This window comes from Lissotriton helveticus, chromosome 5_1 (genome assembly GCF_964261635.1).
Source record: "Lissotriton helveticus chromosome 5_1, aLisHel1.1, whole genome shotgun sequence".
NCBI lineage: Eukaryota > Metazoa > Chordata > Amphibia > Caudata > Salamandridae > Lissotriton > Lissotriton helveticus.
The window spans coordinates 216,512,290-216,529,927 of record NC_136065.1 but is presented as its reverse complement, the minus strand read 5'-3'; the positions used below and the strand labels follow the sequence as shown (position 1 = coordinate 216,529,927).

Below are 17,638 nucleotides of genomic sequence, written 5' to 3'. Positions count from 1 at the left end.
TGTGAAAGATTAGCCTTGTCCTTCATCTTTATAGAATTTGACATTTCAGCTGTTACTGGACTCTGGCTTTTGCTGGCTTCAACTAACTTTGATGACTTTGCTCATAACTTCCCGCCAAAACGCATATTTAACAGCACCAGTGGCTTCATTTGAGTAACTGTCATTCAGAGGAAAAGTCAAAATGTATGCAGCCGTGATAGATAAAACTAAATGCAAGAAACTGGGTTATTAGTTGAGAGGTGGAATCTCCTCTCATATACTAAGCTCATTCCTTGTCAAGGTGAACTACAAAAACTCTCGAAATTTACCTATGCTTAACCCTCTGGTAGCTTGGCAGAAAGCAGTTAGGCTTAACTTAAAAGGAAAGTGTAAAGAATGCAGCACTCAAACAGTAATAAAGCGAAAAGACAACCAAATCAATATAGAAAAGCAGAATAAAATTTAAGAAATATAATCAGATCAAAACGCCAAAAATCCAATCATTATAACTGGAGATAGGAGTGTTTTAAGTAGTTGATGAAAATAGCACCAGTAAGCACAAATCAAAACTCACATTTATATGGTCACAATGCACCTGGGGTAAGTCACTTGAGGATGGGTCAGATTCAGGCACAAAGTTCATCCCATGGATGAACCTTCTCAAGTCTACAAGAAGAGCTGCTATTTTGTTTGGCGGGCCGCAAGGAGGTCATTGTTGGAGAACTGGTTGGGTGTTTCTTAGGGTCAATTTAGCGTGAAGAGCCAGTCATCTCTGGAGCATTAACTTGGTAGTTGTCTCGGACTGTTGGCGCAAAGTGCAGGTCTCACTGGAACCTCACATTTGCAGTCACTGTGGAACGGTTGCTGTTGGCATGAAGAGCAGATCCCTCTGGAGCTTCTCTTTTGTTTTCGTCACGGGTGGTCGATTCTTGCTGTGAAGAGTTTGCTTCGTGAGGTACCAAAGGCTTCAATGGAGAACCGGGTTATTTAGAACCCAGCGGTGCCAGGGGACACACCCGAAATCTCCGGATTCACCTGTCTCAGAATTACAGAAACGCTGCAACTTCTTGGTGACGTCAAAGTTCAAATTTATTGGCTGCAACCAGTAACAGAGGTCCACGAAGTACAGTGGCTGTATATTCGTAGGAGACTGCTCAGTCTTACAAAGCCAGTCAGCCCTTTTTATATACAAAATATTACGCTTCAGGCAAACATTCCTTATTTACAGTAAACCAATCCCATGTGTACACGACAAAAGCATTGCATGACGAACCCACATTTCATTGTCCAGCCCACCATCAATTACCCGATAAGGCCCAACACTCTGCATCAGATAAATCGGACGGACCCCTAATAAAAACAGGCACCTCCTCATCGTAAAACAGGCCATTAAAAAAGAGCAGAGACAGGTGTGAGTAAGATAAGGCATAGTTGTGTGCAATAAATGGTTTATGGTATGCTGTGCCTTGATCCCAAATCTCGATCGGCTACTGGGAAAGGTTTGGCTTCGGGCAACGGAGTCAGCTTGCCCAGGTCACACAGAAGTCAGCTAAAGGTGTAGGTGTCCCAAAGACTCGTTCGGCCTTAGTCATCGGCCTATGTGAGGGCAACCACAAAATGGCTGCCGTGCACAAAATGGAACCCGAGGGTTCAGAACGGAATCTCATATTTCATAGTGCTCGTCACTCGAACATGACGAAAATACTCGTACATACTATACTCGCCATTCTCGGTCTGCTGATACCAAAATCGTCATGATACGACGATATTTATGAAACGGGTCCAGAATTCACGGAACCTCAGACCCTCCTTTTGCCCTTACATAGGCAATAACCTATACTCACGCTAATCTGAGTCCAGGTCGATATTCATAAAATCATTGAGATGCTGCTGTAGCATCATCCTATTACTTAGTACGTCTCTCGATACAGGTTTTCTTACACATGATGTAGCACAGAGGCCACATATAGCAGGAGCACACTGTACACAAAGACAGAACAGGAAAGGGATGGCTAAGATCATCCCAATGACCATCAGAATCTTCCATCCCCAGGCGGATAACAGTTCCCAACACCATCCCATCAACGACCAATCTCCTTTATCCACATGTATAGATTCTGAGATTTTATGCAGTTTGGAAATGGCCTGGTACACTGTCGGAGCATTGTCTGGAATGAAAACACAGCAACTTGATTGGATCACTTTACATACCCCACCTCGATCTGCAAGTATGACGTCTAATACAACTCTGTTCTGAAGAGTCATAAGACGATCCGACTGGAGCTCAGCAGTCAAGTTACTAAGGGCACCGGCAGTTTCAACTACGGTGGACTCCACCACTCTCGTCAATTGCCGTATGTTCCTGCTGTTAACCATAGGTCCCCAAAACGGCAGAAAACCCTTCAAGAAATCTCCTAATTCTTGTCCTGCAGTATCTTCCTTACTGAAGACACCTCTAACAACTCATCTTGTGGTAATCTGCCGCAGCTGTGTAGGTGGGATGCAACAGGAATGAGACAAAACATGTGCCCAAGAAATCAGGGGGCAACCTAGAAACGATGGGGAGGTCTGGGACGCAAAAACATACGTCTCAGTGCAGATACTCTTCCCTAACTGAGCTCTCGGTTTCTTGCCATTACCTTGCAGACATAGATGACCCTGATGGGGTACGATCCAAATCGGAGAGGATCTTTTTGCTCGCTGGTTCTCACTCAGACTAACTCCATATCCAGTTACGTTCCATCCAGTATAAGCTAGTGTCTCATCTCTCGGGATTGTCTCATAAGAACTAGCTCCTCTAATCATGTCGACTATACCCTTAACTAGAGCACTATTCTTTGGATTGTCTTTCACAGAACGTAGGGGGTAGACTTCACGAGCATAGATGAACATCGTTCTGTATGCCCACAACGAACCATTGTGGCTGAATGGCAGGACTAGGTAAGGAATACCTTTTTCAGTAGTATGAGGCATAAGACCACACACCCAACAGTTAGTCGTGTTCACTACTAATTGGTGTTGGTGCAGAAGCTGAACGAAGGAGTTATTGACAAACTCTAATCTTCTAACGGACTCATGTTCAGACAGAGGGTGGAAAGAATGTGAGGAAACAGTAGAAGAAGGTATGGGCTGTGTAGTGGATGCAAACGTCACCTGAAAAGTGAATATTATATATCCCATTAAAAACATCATTAAGCTAAACAACATAAAAAGACACAAAATTAAAAAACACTTTTTGCTCATGATTGTACACATTTTGGCTCTGAAATTCATTCTTTCAACAGGTCTCTCCATCTCGAAAAACTCCATCCTCTAACCTTGCTGCTCGCGGAGGTAGGGTGTTCCGTGCTAAGGAATGCGCCTGTCAGTCCAAGGGAAACGCCCAAGGACCAACCAGAACCGTCGACCTTGTGTCTTCGGCTTGCACTCCAAAGACTTGACGCCGTGACCCTACAGCTGAACCCGGATGGCGGTTCGAAAAACAAAAATCGGTCAAAACAGTTTCTCAGATGGGAGAGCTGTATGTTCAAAAATAGCAAAGGAATTTATTTTATTAGTCCCACAACTTTTGGTCGTAAATTGTAGCGGCCCTTCCCGGGCAATGTTTGGTCACAGAACAAGAGTTCAGGCTTGGTAGTGTCCAATCGAACTGACAGTGGCACGGCTCCTTGCAGAAGATCGTCGCTTTCACGCTCAGAACTTGTCCCCATTAAACGTGCATCGCTAAAAGGCAGAAAACGAGGCACAGTCTCAGTTTCAGAATCAGCAATAGCCTCCTAGACCCACCGGTCGTACGGCAGAGGCAAAGGGACCCTCTTACAGTGTACGCCGTGGATCCCGTTCTTTTTTCCTTGGACTCGTACTGCGGATCGCATTGATAACAGGACTAAATAGGGGCCGATCCAGCGGGGCTGATCGTTCTTTGTCCGCTGGAAATTCTTGATCAGCACCCATGAACCAGGATCGATGATATGTCCTGGATCTTCAGAAGCCTGAGGCAAAGTATCGTGAACCTGTTGGTGTAAAACACGCAATTTAGCCGTCAGATCATACAGGTAATCAAGTAGTATAGGGTGTTCAATCTCACTGAATTTCGTTGGTCTTGGCACTCCCCATATGTTGGCCGGGCGGCCAAACACAATCTCGTAAGGACTAAGTCCCACTCGAGAATGTATAGTCATTCTTGTTGACAAAAGTGCTAAAGGCAAAGCATCCGGCCATTTTAGACCAGAGCTTGCTTGTATCTTGGCCAGTTTCAGTTTTAGAGTGCCATTATAGCACTCTACTAGTCCAGCTGATTGGGGGTGATTTGCAGTGTGAAACTTTTGGCGGATCCCTAGCCCTTCACATACTTTCTTCATCACTTGACCCACAAATTCACTCCCATTATCACTCCAGACCATTCTCTGCAAATCAAACCTAGGGAAGAACACTCTTTGACAAGGGCTTTAGCTGTGGATAAGGCAGTGTTATCTTTCAGGGGATATGCTTCTACCCATCTCGAAAAGGCACAAACAACCACGAGTACGTATTTCAGGTTGTTGCATCTCTCCATGTGAATGAAATCTAGCTGCAAAACCTCAAACGGATACGTCGGAGGAGCAAAATGACCAGCTGGAGTTGGAGTTCCCTTACCAGGATTGCATCTCAGACAAACCATACAATTCTTGACCACATTTTCTGCACACTTAGGAATTTCAGCATTTTGCCATACAGGAGCCAACAACTTACAAATCCCTTTCACACTGATATGAGCCATTCCAGCCGCCATCGTAACTACTGCAAGCACGTATGCATCGGGTAACAACCATCGTTGATGCTCTGACAACTCGACCCAACAACCATTCACATCCAATTTACCCGTACTTTCTCTCCACACACTCAACTCTTTCTCTGTAGCTTCAGCTTGAATCGACTTTACACTCTCTATCGTGTCCTCACACATTCCTCTATCCGGAACCCATCTTGCCGGACCCGCAACATACATTCGACTCATCACATCCCTTGCCACGTCTTTCGCAACTTCGTCTGCAAACGCTGTCAGATTAGTACCTGAAATTTCCTGATATCCGCGGGAGTGCCAGGCTGAAGATGATGCGTGCTCCCAACTCCCTCACACCACTGCGCCAAATTTCTCTTGCCTCAGTGACGCGGGGGAAAGGGGAAGTGGAAGAGAAAAACGGAGAGACTGCCCACACAAGAATCTTCACCTCGATTGTTCTGATGAAATGAATGTTCTTCCTACAAGATTTAACAAAACGTTACTAAGTTCCTGCACATAGTTAAACAGTTTAATCTAAATTCAATATCTCTCTCTAGTCTTTTACCTGACTTAGTGTGGGATTTAGCATCTCTCTAGTAAATCTCTAAATGGAACTTTTATGCAAAGAACATCAGCGAAGGTGGAACACTAGTAGGTGAGGAGTCTGAAGATAAAGGTGGTACACAAGAATATATATATATATTATTATCTACTTGTAGAGACTGTTCAGAAGAAGAATTGACAGGTAACTGTACTCCACTATATTCCAAATGCCAATGTCGAAATGTTCAGTTCCAAAGGTTGCGCCAAAATAGGTCAGCAGAGGGCGCTCTAGATTAACAAATAGCTGCTTAAACTCCAGGTATGAGTATTCTTAGTGTTCACTACAATGAAGGACTTCTCTGTATACTCATTACTTCATGAGCAAAATAAACCCTTAATGACTGAGACTTTTATTCGAGTTCGGAGTCTTAGCTGTAGTGACACTCAACTATAAACAAGTCTCTGAAGGAAATGTCTCTGAACTCTGTGTAGCATTAAGCATAACTCCTTATTAATATCGAGTTCTAAAATAAGGAAAGGTCTCACCCAAACACGGTGAAAGCTGCCTCTGGAAAACGGAGCCTGAGAGGAAAATGCTGCCACCGCTGCTGGGCTCACTAGGACGAAGCTCTCTGACGGGAAACTTAGATAGGCTGAAGCAGAATCCAGCGCGAGTCAAACGCCAGTTCAGAAACTCCGTGTGGCGAGCTAACAAAATTACAGCTCACAGGAATAGCCGCCACAGGAGTTCGGAGTCGAAGGAAATATAAATGCCAGGTAATATTCAGGGTATAAGAACTCTGGCCAAACTAGAACAGGAGAGCTCGAACAAACATCCGCCTCCAGAAAATAGGCGGTTGAAGTGCGACGTTAGATAAACGCTCGCGCTTCACATGCAGCTGTGCTTACAATCACTGGGGCCACTAGAACGCTAACCGCTAGAGCACACAGTGGCAACAGGGAAGTGCCTGACCTGCCTCCAGCGATATTTAGAAACCAAAGCGCCCCAACCTATTAAGGAGGAAGGGGTCTTTGTCAACATAGAATACTTGTTGATGGGGGAAACTAACCGTGAATGCCCTACCAAGAAGCCATTCCTGACAGTACCCCCCACCAAAACCCCCTCCCTAGGTTTTTGTGGATAAGTCTGGTGAAACTCCCTCACCAATCTTGGAGCGTGGATATTAGAGCTAGGCTCCCAAGATCGTTCTTCAGGACCATAACCCTTCCAGTCGACCAGGTAGAAAACTTGACCCTTCCTGATTTTGGAATCAAGAATTCTTTTTACTTCACATTCCTCAACTGAATCTACTAGCAAAGGTGCTGGTGGAAGTACCTTACCAAGATTAGGGGGATGTTTCCTGATTAACGAGACATGGAAGGTTGGGTGAATCTTTAAGGTTTTAGGTCAAAGTAATCTCACACTCACTGGATTTACCATTCTGATAACAGGGAAAGGACCCACAAACCTGGGTTGAAACTTTCGATTTCCACGCAAACGCATATGACGCGTGGAGACCCAAACTTGATCCCCAGGTTCAAAAACTGGACTCTCCTTACGACCCTTATCAGCCTGTCTCTTGAAAGCTGCCTTAGCCTTTTCCAAATTAGAAGAGGAAACTTGATAAGCCTGTTGCAACTTCTGAATGACCTCCCCAGCTGCTGGAACGTCCACTACTACTCTGCCCACTAACATGTTGGGATGCCTACCAGAATTCAAAAAGAAAGGGGAAAATCCTGTGGCAGAATGTACAGAGTTATTGTATGCAAATTCTGCTGGGCTAAGCAATGAAGGCCAATCTCCCTCCTGTTCCATAAGATACAAACGAAGGTACTGCTCAAGATCCTGATTAACTCTCTCCGTCTGTCCGTCGGTTTCTGGGTGATAACCGGTGGACCGACGAGAGTCAACTCCCAAACCTTTAAGAAAGGATCGCCAAAATCGAGACACAAATTGGGGCCCCCTATCTGAAATGACAACCTTTGGAATTCCATGCAGTTTAACTACATGTTGCACAAACAAAGAGGCTAATTCTGTAGCATTAGGAAGATTTTTTAGAGGGACAAAATGACTCATCTTGGAAAATTGATCAACCACCACCCAAATGACTGACTTCCCCTGACAAGATGGTAACTCAACAATGAAATCCATCGACATGGTGTGCCAAGAATAAGGAGGTACTGGTAACGGCATAAGAAGTCCCTGTGGAGATTGTCTGAGACTGTTCCCTTTCAAACACTGTTCACAAGTGGCAACATACTGTCGAACCTGAGCTTCCATGCCGGGCCAAAGAAAATTCCGCTTCACCAACTCCAAGGTCTTTACCACTCCCTTGTGTCCTGCCAATGGCTGATCATGGAACATTTGAATGGTTTCTACTTGAAGCTTTTTCCCAGGAACAAACCTCTCGTCTTGAAAAAACGGTTTCCCATCTTTCACGGAACGATTAGGACCTTCAGATTCCCAATTCAAATAGTCTTTTTTCTGAAATTCCAGTACAATCTTTTCTTCCAACTCATCTACTACAGAGACTGCCACAATCTTCTCCTTGGGAATCAGGTATTCTTCTTGTCTTGCTTTTGGATTTTCTCCCACATTTAAACGAGAAAGAGCGTCAGCTTTCCCATTTATCACTCCAGGTTTGTAAGTGAGTACAAAGTCAAAATCAGCAAAAAACAGTGACCACCGAAGTTGTCGCGGAGTCAAGGTCCGAGCAGATTTAAGGAATTGCAAATTCCTATGGTCGGTAAACACAGTGACCACATGTCTGGCCCCCAGTAAATAATGTCGCCACTCCAGGAAGGCATCCTTGACTGCCAACAATTCCTTGTCTGCAATGGCATAGTTGAGCTTTGCGGGGGACAGTTTTCGAGAATAATAAGCAACTGGATGAAGCTGCCCTGTCTTCTTATTGCGTTGAGACAATACTCCTCCGATAGCCAAATTGGAGGCATCAGCCTCCACAAAAAATGGTTCCAAAGGATCCGGGTGTTGCAAAATTGGAGCTGTGATGAAAGATTCTTTGAGAAATTGAAAAGCCTTCTCTGCCTCAGGTCCCCACACAAACTTTTCATTTTTTCGAAGCAAACGGGTGATTGGGCTCACCTTCTCAGAGAAATTCTGGATGAAACGCCGATTAAAAATTGGCGAATCCCAAAAAACTTTGGATTTCTTTCACTGTACTTGGAGCTGGCCAATCACGGATTGCCTTAAGCTTAGATTCGTCCATCGACACTCCATCTGGGGAAAGAATGAACCCCAAAAATTCGACCTTGGTTGTATGAAACACGCATTTTTCCAATTTTACATAAAGTTGATTTTTTAAAAGACATTCCAAAATGGTTCGAACATGCAAAACATGCTCCTCAATGTTCTTGGAAAAAATAAGAATATCATCTATGTAGACGACTGCAAATCGATCCAGAAACTCCCGAAGGATATCATTTACAAAGTGCTGAAAGGCCGCAGGAGCATTGCACAACCCAAAGGGCATCACCTGGTACTCAAAAAGCCCAAATCGGGTGCGAAACGCCGTTTTCCACTCATCCCCATCTGCCATCCGAACCAGGTGATAAGCCCCCCTTAGATCTAATTTTGTGTAGACATGGGCTTCCTTCACCCTGGTCCAAAAGTTCAGAGATGAGTGGCAACGGGTACCGATTTTTCCTAGTCACCAACTTCAAAGCCCTATAGTCTATGCAAGTCCTCAAGCTCTTGTCCTTCTTGGGAATAAAAAAAAGAGGGGAGGAAACTGGAGACTGGGAAGGTCTTATGAATCCATTTGCCAAGTTCTTGTCTAGGTACTCTTTTAAATGCAAATTTTCTGATTCGGAAAGAGCATAAATACGACTGCAAGGCAGTGATGCTCCAGGCTCCAATTCAATAGTACAGTCATACTCCCGATGGGGAGGAAGCTTTTGCGCTTCTTGTTCGTCAAAAACGGCTTTCAAGTCTTGGTACTGCACAGGGACATCTGGAAGTTCCACCAAACAAATCATCTGTGGTTGATTAGCCAAACAATAAGATTCACTTGATTCCTTCTCCTGGGGAAGAGGATGAAAACAATGTTCTAAGCAATATTCAGAATTCAAATCTACAGTTCTCTTGGCCCAATCAATCTTTGGATTGTGTTCGGTTAACCAGGGCAAACCCAAAATTAGCTGGAATTGAGGGGCCTCAATTAAACTGAAGCAAATGAAACTGCAATGTTTCCCTGGACCAAAAACCGAAATTACTTCAGTATCAAATGTAATCGGACCGGAGGATAGCGGAGTACCATCAACTGCCCGCACAGGCTCAGGTTTGATCTTTCTTACAAAATTAATTCCCAAACTTTTTGCAAATAAAATATCGCAAAAATTTCCGGTGGCTCTAGAGTCAATCATAATTGCTACAGTTGCACATTGATCTTTTCCAAAATGAATTTGACAAGAAAGAATGAGATGTGGAGCGGAGAACTGCATAGTATTGGACAAGGACTGTTCAAGAGGAGTTGACTTAGATTCTGCATCCACCAGAGCAACTCCGTCTACTGGTGGAGCTTCTCTTTTACCCATGACGACGTCTTAGGTCTTCGGGGACACTCCTTGACAAAATGGCCTGAACCTCCACAATACATACATAATTTTCCAACTCTTCTCTTTTCACGTTCTTCCTTACTCAATGGACCACGGACAGTTCCTATTTGCATCGGTTCTTCAACGATAGCTTCATCCTTGGGTTTTATTCCTTCAGAGCGAATCCGATCAAACCTGGGAGGAATAGGTCGATTTTCCTTACGCCGCTTTGAACGCCTCTCGGATTGTCTCTGGTCAATATGAAGAACCAAGTCAATCAATTCTGAAACATCAGTGGGTCTTTTGGGAATCTGAGCTAGGCCATCCTTTAGTTCATCTCTTAGACCTCGGTAGAAAATCGCCGCTCTTTTTTCAGATGGCCACTTTGTTTCCACAATAAGTTTGTTGAACTGTGCTAAGTATGCCACTAGTTCACGATTCCCCTGTTTCAAATCAAGAAGCTCATTGTCTGTGGTTTTCGAGATTGCTCTCCGATCAAAAATTCGTAAAAATTCCGTCTTGAACTCTTCAAAGTTGTATAACATGGGATCATTGGTAGACACAAATGGTAAAGACCAAGCCGCGGCATCCCTACTCAGGTACGACAGCATGGACGCCACCTTGGACTGATCCTGCTTGAAAATTATTGGTTTGCAAAGAAAATGCAACGAACACTGCGTGACAAATACCTGTGCCTTATTTGGATCTCCCATAAACCTTTCTGGTGGAGCTAGCGGGATGGTTGGGGACATGGCATGCACCACCTGAGTAGTAAGCTCAGAGGAAGATGGAGATGGATTAAAGATTTGAGATTTCTGACCCCCAAAATCTGGTCTAGGGCTTACTGTGAGTTCATTTAAACGTTGTCGAAGGAAACTAGTTTCTTGATTTGATTTCCTAACTTCATCTCTGGTCTCTATCAACTGCTTCTGTAAGCCTTCCAAAATAGACCCCAGGGCCTTAACATCAAATCCTTCAGCCATGGCACCCAAGCGGAAAGCAACCGCGGGCACTTCAATCTGTCAGATTAGTACCTGAAATTTCCTGATATCCACGGGAGTGCCAGGCTGAAGATGATGCGTGCTCCCAACTCCCTCACACCACTGCGCCAGATTTCTCTTGCCTCAGTGACGCAGGGGAAAGGGGAAGTGGAAGAGAAAAACAGAGAGACTGCCCACACAAGAATCTTCACCTCGGTTGTTCTGATGGGATGAATGTTCTTCCTACAAGATTTAACAAAACGTTACTAAGTTCCTGCACATAGTTAAACAGTTTAATCTAAATTCACTATCTCTCCCTAGTCTTTTACCTGACTTAGTGTGGGATTTAGCATCTCTCTAGTAAATCTCTAAATGGAACTTTTATGCAAAGAACATCAGCGAAGGTGGAACACTAGTAGGTGAGGAGTCTGAAGATAAAGGTGGTACACAAGAATATGTATATATATTATTATCTACTGGTAGAGACTGTTCAGAAGAAGAATTCACAGGTAACTGTACTCCACTATATTCCAAATGCCAATGTCGAAATGTTCAGTTCCAAAGGTTGCGCCAAAATAGGTCAGCAGAGGGCGCTCTAGATTAACAAATAGCTGCTTAAACTCCAGGTATGAGTATTCTTAGTGTTCACTACAATGAAGGACTTCTCTGTATACTCATTACTTCATGAGCAAAATAAACCCTTCATGACTGAGACTTTTATTCGAGTTCGGAGTCTTAGCTGTAGTGACACTCAACTATAAACAAGTCTCTGAAGGAAATGTCTCTGAACTCTGTGTAGCATTAAGCATAACTCCTTATTAATATCGAGTTCTAAAATAAGGAAAGGTCTCCCCTAAACACGGTGAAAGCTGCCTCTGGAAAACGGAGCCTGAGAGGAAAATGCTGCCACCGCTGCTGGGCTCACTAGGACGAGGCTCTCTGACGGGAAACTTAGATAGGCTGAAGCAGAACCCAGCGGGAGTCCAACGCCAGTTCAGAAACTCCGTGTGGCGAGCTAACAAAATTACAGCTCACAGGAATTGCCGCCACAGGAGTTCGGAGTCGAAGGAAATATAAATGCCAGGTAATATTCAGGGTATAAGAACTCTGGCCAAACTAGAACAGGAGAGCGCGAACAAACATCCGCCTCCCGAAAATAGACGATTGAAGTGCGACGTTAGATAAACGCTCGTGCTTCACATGCAGCTGTGCCTACAATCACTGGGGCCACTAGAACGCTAACCGCTAGAGCACACAGTGGCAACAGGGAAGTGCCTGACCTGCCTCCAGCGATATTTAGAAACCAAAGCGCCCCAACCTATTAAGGAGCAAGGGGTCTTTGTCAACATAGAATACTTGTTCCATTCCTGACAAACGCATTACCACGACCAACATCATCGGTAATCTTCTTATGTGCACTGCATTTCACAATCGCAACTTGTAACGGCAAGGTCAGTGACTCGAGAAGCTCATTCACCAACTGACCATGCTGTGTCTTTGTCCCATGTGACGTAAGGAACCCACGTTCCTTCCACAAACGCCCAAAACTGTGAGCCACGATGGGGGCGTGGCTAGCAGCCAACATGGCAGCAGCGTAGCGTAAGAGCTCCTGAAGGCACTGTGGCCTAATCAATAATCCGGCGCATTCATCCGCAACATTGCTCACCTGAAGCGGCAGCACTCGGGTCCGGGTTTGAAGCGGCACCACCCGATCCAATTTTGAGGCACAGCGGAGACTGGACACTGCCTGAATCACCACTGGCGCACTTAGGCCTGTGCCCCGACGGGAAGCAGCGGACTGGCGTGATTTTCCGGCCCAGGCGGAAGTGAGACTGGGCCTGCCTGCTTGTGGAGGCGCTCCCCGGCGCCCAACCTACAACCCGATACCACCCGCTGGAGGAACCGGCGCAGAGAGACAACCTTCTGCGGCGCCACCCAGGAGTGCGACTGCCAGAAACGCCTGCCGGCATCTGATTATTGCAGCGGAAGGGAAGCGGCGATTACGGAGGCAGGCAGAAGACGGAGGGACCGGCTGCACGCTGCGGATCAGTGAGGCACCCCGGGGAGACAGCGATCTGCTCGGGGCTGCGGCGGTTAGCAGAGCGCGGCCGCTACGGGTAAGAGAGACTTCTTTCACCCCCTGAGAAGATACGGCTGCACGTAATTAGACCCGGCCAGTGGCGGTAGAAGCAGGTGCCCCCGGGGGCCCGGCAAGCACAACGTGGACCTGGGGAAAAACACCGGAGGGGCTGGCAGCGTTTATCCTGTGATACTGTGAAAGGCGATCAGGCCGTATTGGGGGTACAGAGGTGGTGACACTAAGCCGCAGGGACCCTGGTGGGGTCCCGAACGACCCGGTGACGCTAACACAGCGCATGCCCCGTCAATAGTGCTACAAACACCCAGCAGACCACCCCGCTGGGCAGTGCAACATCCACCCTGATCTGGCCCGGTGAACCCAGCAACAAGATCCATAGGACACTCCATACTCGAGGCACTCTCGGAGGCGGACGGCGGTGGGACAGGCTGTGCACTAAGCATGGCGGTATAGCGACCAGCATTCACTATGATCACTTTGGCGACACACCGGATGGAAATGTCCCGAGAACTACCTAGTGCCGGTGCATAGCGAGACTGTTAAGGGGCGAATAACACAGCAACAAGCGGTTTAGAGGAACGTTCCCCACAGATACTTGACATCGTGGGACATACTCCGACCCGCTGTTCCCCCGACCCGCACGCAACGGACAAAGAACCTCGCAAAAACGAGCCTCGATGCAGGGAGGGACGGAACCGGTCTCCGCAGGCTCAAAACATGGCGGGCAAAGGCACCAGGAGTGGATCCACGCAGGCCAGGTTGGACAAGTTTGCCTATAGCCAACACGCACCATCGCAGACCGGAGGGCGAAACTCCACGGATGCTTCCCAAGAAACGGATGTAACCAAGAAAGTAACATTGGAAGACATTATGAGAACCCTCTCGGAAGTCAAATCTACAGTGGGCTCCATCTCCTCTGAGGTCACGCTGCTACGAGCAGATTTCCAAAAAATTACTGAAAGAGTATCCCAGGTGGAGGTGGTCACGAAATCTCTTGTGGAGGACACAATGGAACTCCAAGCGGCCATGAAGCGTATGGAGAAAGTCACCAGACTTCTACAGGATAAGCTGGACGACCAAGAGGGGCGTTCTCGAAGAAATAATGTATCCATCCTCGGACTTCCGGAAACAGAGGGGAAGGGAGCAATGGACCTCTACATTGAAGATCTTATAAAATCCAAACTACAACCAAAGGGACTGTCCCACTTCTTTTCCGTGGAAAGAGCACACAGGGTCCCGGGCGGAACACCCAAACCGGGAGCCACACCACGGCCTGTGCTAGCTAGACTCTTCAATTTTAGAGACAGAGATGCAATCCTACAAGCAGCGAGAGTCTCTCCACCTGTTAAGATTCAAAACGCAACTCTGGCCTTCTTCCCGGACTACACGGCGGAGGTGGCCAGACGCCGCAAGTCATTCACGGAGGTGAAAAAAGCGCTGCGGGACAGGGAATTGCCATACTCAATGCTGTTTCCTGCCAAGTTACGGATTGTTGCCAATGGGAAAACGTGGTTTTTTGATAAACCGGAAGCGGCACAAGACTGGCTTGATGGTTGGAGACAGGTGGGGCAACACACCATCCGCGCAGAGATCGACCTAACCAGCGTACCGACAAACAACTGAGCAACCAAGCCAGCCAATCGACATGTCAAGGTGGCACGGAAGAAACGGAGTCTGACACTGCACAAGATCTACTCGACTCTGGACAACCAGCTCCGGTCTGAGGATTGACTATATATGTGAGGCACTGAGTGTGACGCGATGGACCTGATGCAGCTGAGTAGGGTGGGCACAGTTAGTGCCTGTAGGGAACTCACCAACCCCACGAGCAAGTAAGATAGTTTGGGAAGGGCTAAAGCACTCTGCAATGTTGGGGACACGGGCGGGGGTTTGTCCGTGGAGCAGGGGAGCAGGGAGGGGGGGATGGGGATAAAGTTATGTTGTTCACGTTTGTTTCTAGTCATCATTCAGTCCACACGCTACACTACCACTCCAGATATCGGCAAACTCCTACGCACCATCTTGATACGCAACGTCGGCATTGACCCTGACGGCACAGCACAAGTGACACTATCCCACCGATTTAATGGCCAGAACACTTCATGCTACACCCGACGAGACTAACCCTAAGACTATGGAGGTGCCCCCACTGCACCTGTTACCCTGGAACGTCAGAGGCCTAGGGGACAAAATCAAAAGGGGATTGGTCCTGAAAGCTATTAAGCGACAGAGCCCAGATTTAGTGCTACTCCAAGAAACACACCTAGCAGGGACAACGTGCAAAGCGCTTGACAGGCGCGGCTATGTAATGGCGATACATGCAGACTTTACTACCGGTTCCAGGGGAACCGGGATCCTAATGAAAAAGACGTCACCCTTTATCATTACACACCGCCCGGCAGACGATCAGGGTCGCTTTGCAGCTATACATGGCCAATGGGAGGGTAGGCCACTAAATGTAGTCTCCGTATACATACCCCCGGCACTTCACTCCATAGCATTGCCTGCCCTAGGCAAATTCCTTCTAGACCTCCCTGAAGGGGACACGATAATAGGGGGGGACCTAAATGCAATAATGAACCCTACGATGGATACCTTTCCCACCAGAGACTGCTTAAGAGGGAATGCCTCACTACCTGACTTTTTAGAAGCCTTAGGCATCACGGATGTGTGGCTGCACCTACACCCGGCGGAAAAACAATACACCTTTTACTCCGCAGTACATAACAGCCTCTCACGCATAGACTACTTCTTGTTCTTGGGGATTGGGCTGGAATCTGTGGACAAAATAGATATCCTGCCCAGGGGTATTTCTGACCACTCACCAATCACTTTATCTCTCACCACCAGAGACAGAAAATGCGCTAGGGTCTACCCACTATACCCACAGTACTTTAAAAGTTCCCAAGATCCGTAAGAAGCTCAAACTAGCAACTACGCACTACTTCAAAGAAAACGCTGGTACAGTGACCTCACCATCAGTCCTGTGGGAAGCATACAAAACGGTCCTCAGAGGCGCCGCAATAGCAGCAATAACGGGTCACAAACGGGATTCCCGACGAGAACTCACAGAGATAGAACTGACGCTCAACGACGCGAACACTGCTCACATGGCGAATCCCACCACGGACACAGCACATACATTGCAATTAAGGCAGCAACAGTACCAGGCCCATCTCAAAGCGACAGTTCAGGGATACATCGCAAACACTGCACACAGAATTTATGACGTGGGCGACAAAGCAGGGAGAATGCTGGCATGGTTGAATAGGAGAAAGGAGGGTGCGAGGGGTATTCAGGGGCTTCACACCAATGACGGCCAGGTACTAACACACCCGGAGAAAATTGTGCACACCTTAGCGAGTCACTTCCAAGATATATACACTCCGGACCACGCCGTCACGGCACAGACGGCATCGGTCTCGCTAGCTGCAATCGACATTCCCAGTATATCGCACGAAGATATGCAAAACCTAGAGGCAGACCCGACGGAGGAAGAAATTCAGTTGTCGATTCAGGCATTACAATCAGGCAAAGCGCTGGGTCCTAATGGACTACCCATGGAATGGTACAAAGCAATGGCCTCGGAGCTCAGTAGACCCCTACTGGACATGTATATGGAGAGCCGAGAAAGGGCGGAGTTACCGCTTGATCAACGCACGGCCACGATTATAGCCATACCGAAGCCGGGAAGACCCCCAACTGACTGTGCCTCCTATCGTCCGATATCCCAGCTTAATGTGGAGGCCAAGGTACTAGCCAAACTGCTGGCCAACCGATTGATGCCACACCTGCACACCCTGATCCACCCTGACCAGTCGGGCTTTATGCCCCACAGGAGTACAGCGTTGAATCTCCGGAGGGTTCATGGAGTACTGGCTCGTTCGCACCTCCTCTCGGAGAAGGCAGTAATACTCTCCCTCGACGCCAAAATGGCCTTTGACCTAGTCGAATGGGAATATCTCTTTGTATTGCTTGCACGTATGGGCTTTGGGCCGAAATACATAGCATGGATACGACTACTTTACACGAAACCGGTTGCGCGGGTGGTGGCCAACGGCCACATCTTGCTGACATTCCCGTTGGGCAGGGGGACTAGGCAGGGATGCCCCTTGTCACCCTTACTCTTTGCGCTGGTACTCGAACCCTTGGCAATCCTGCTTCGGACAACGCCCTTATTCAGAGGGATTCAATGGGAGGAAGGTTGGGAGGATAAAGTATCACTGTATGCGGACGACATGCTCGTTTATATGGTCGACCCAGATGTCGGATTTCCAGCCCTACTGGAACTCTGCAATACGCACGGGAAGTCTTCAGGCTATACCCTGAACTGGTCAAAATCGGTGATATACACACTGAAGGGTCCGGCGCCGAGGCTACAGGCAGATTGCCCTTTGGCAACGGCGACGACCTCCTTTAAGTACCTGGGCATTGTCGTCACGCAGGATGAAGCAGCCTTCTTTAGTAATAACTTGAAACCACCTATGGAATGCCTACGTGCAGACGTTAAGCACTGGGCAACTCTACCCCTGACCCTCCTCAGGAGGGCAGCCTTATATAAAATGATGGCTCTCCCCAGGTTCCTCTATGTATTGGAAAACACCCCACATCTCGTCCCACCGCGATATTTCAAACCGATTGCGGCGTTGGTCTCCAATCTACTCTGGACTAATGGCCCGGCACGTATTGCATACGACAAACTGGTAAAAAGTTGGTACG

At 47.2% G+C, this 17,638-nt stretch overlaps 1 long non-coding RNA gene across 1 annotated transcript; it reads right to left on the bottom strand.

Moving 5' to 3' along the window:
• Positions 1 to 1,050: 1,050 nt before the first annotated feature.
• On the bottom strand, positions 1,051 to 5,457 carry LOC144753057 (uncharacterized). The gene is made up of 2 exons (XR_013594184.1): positions 5,032 to 5,457; positions 1,051 to 3,992 (listed from the first exon to the last, which is right to left on the bottom strand). It is a non-coding gene; the product is annotated as an uncharacterized LOC144753057 (long non-coding RNA).
• Positions 5,458 to 17,638: the final 12,181 nt, after the last annotated feature.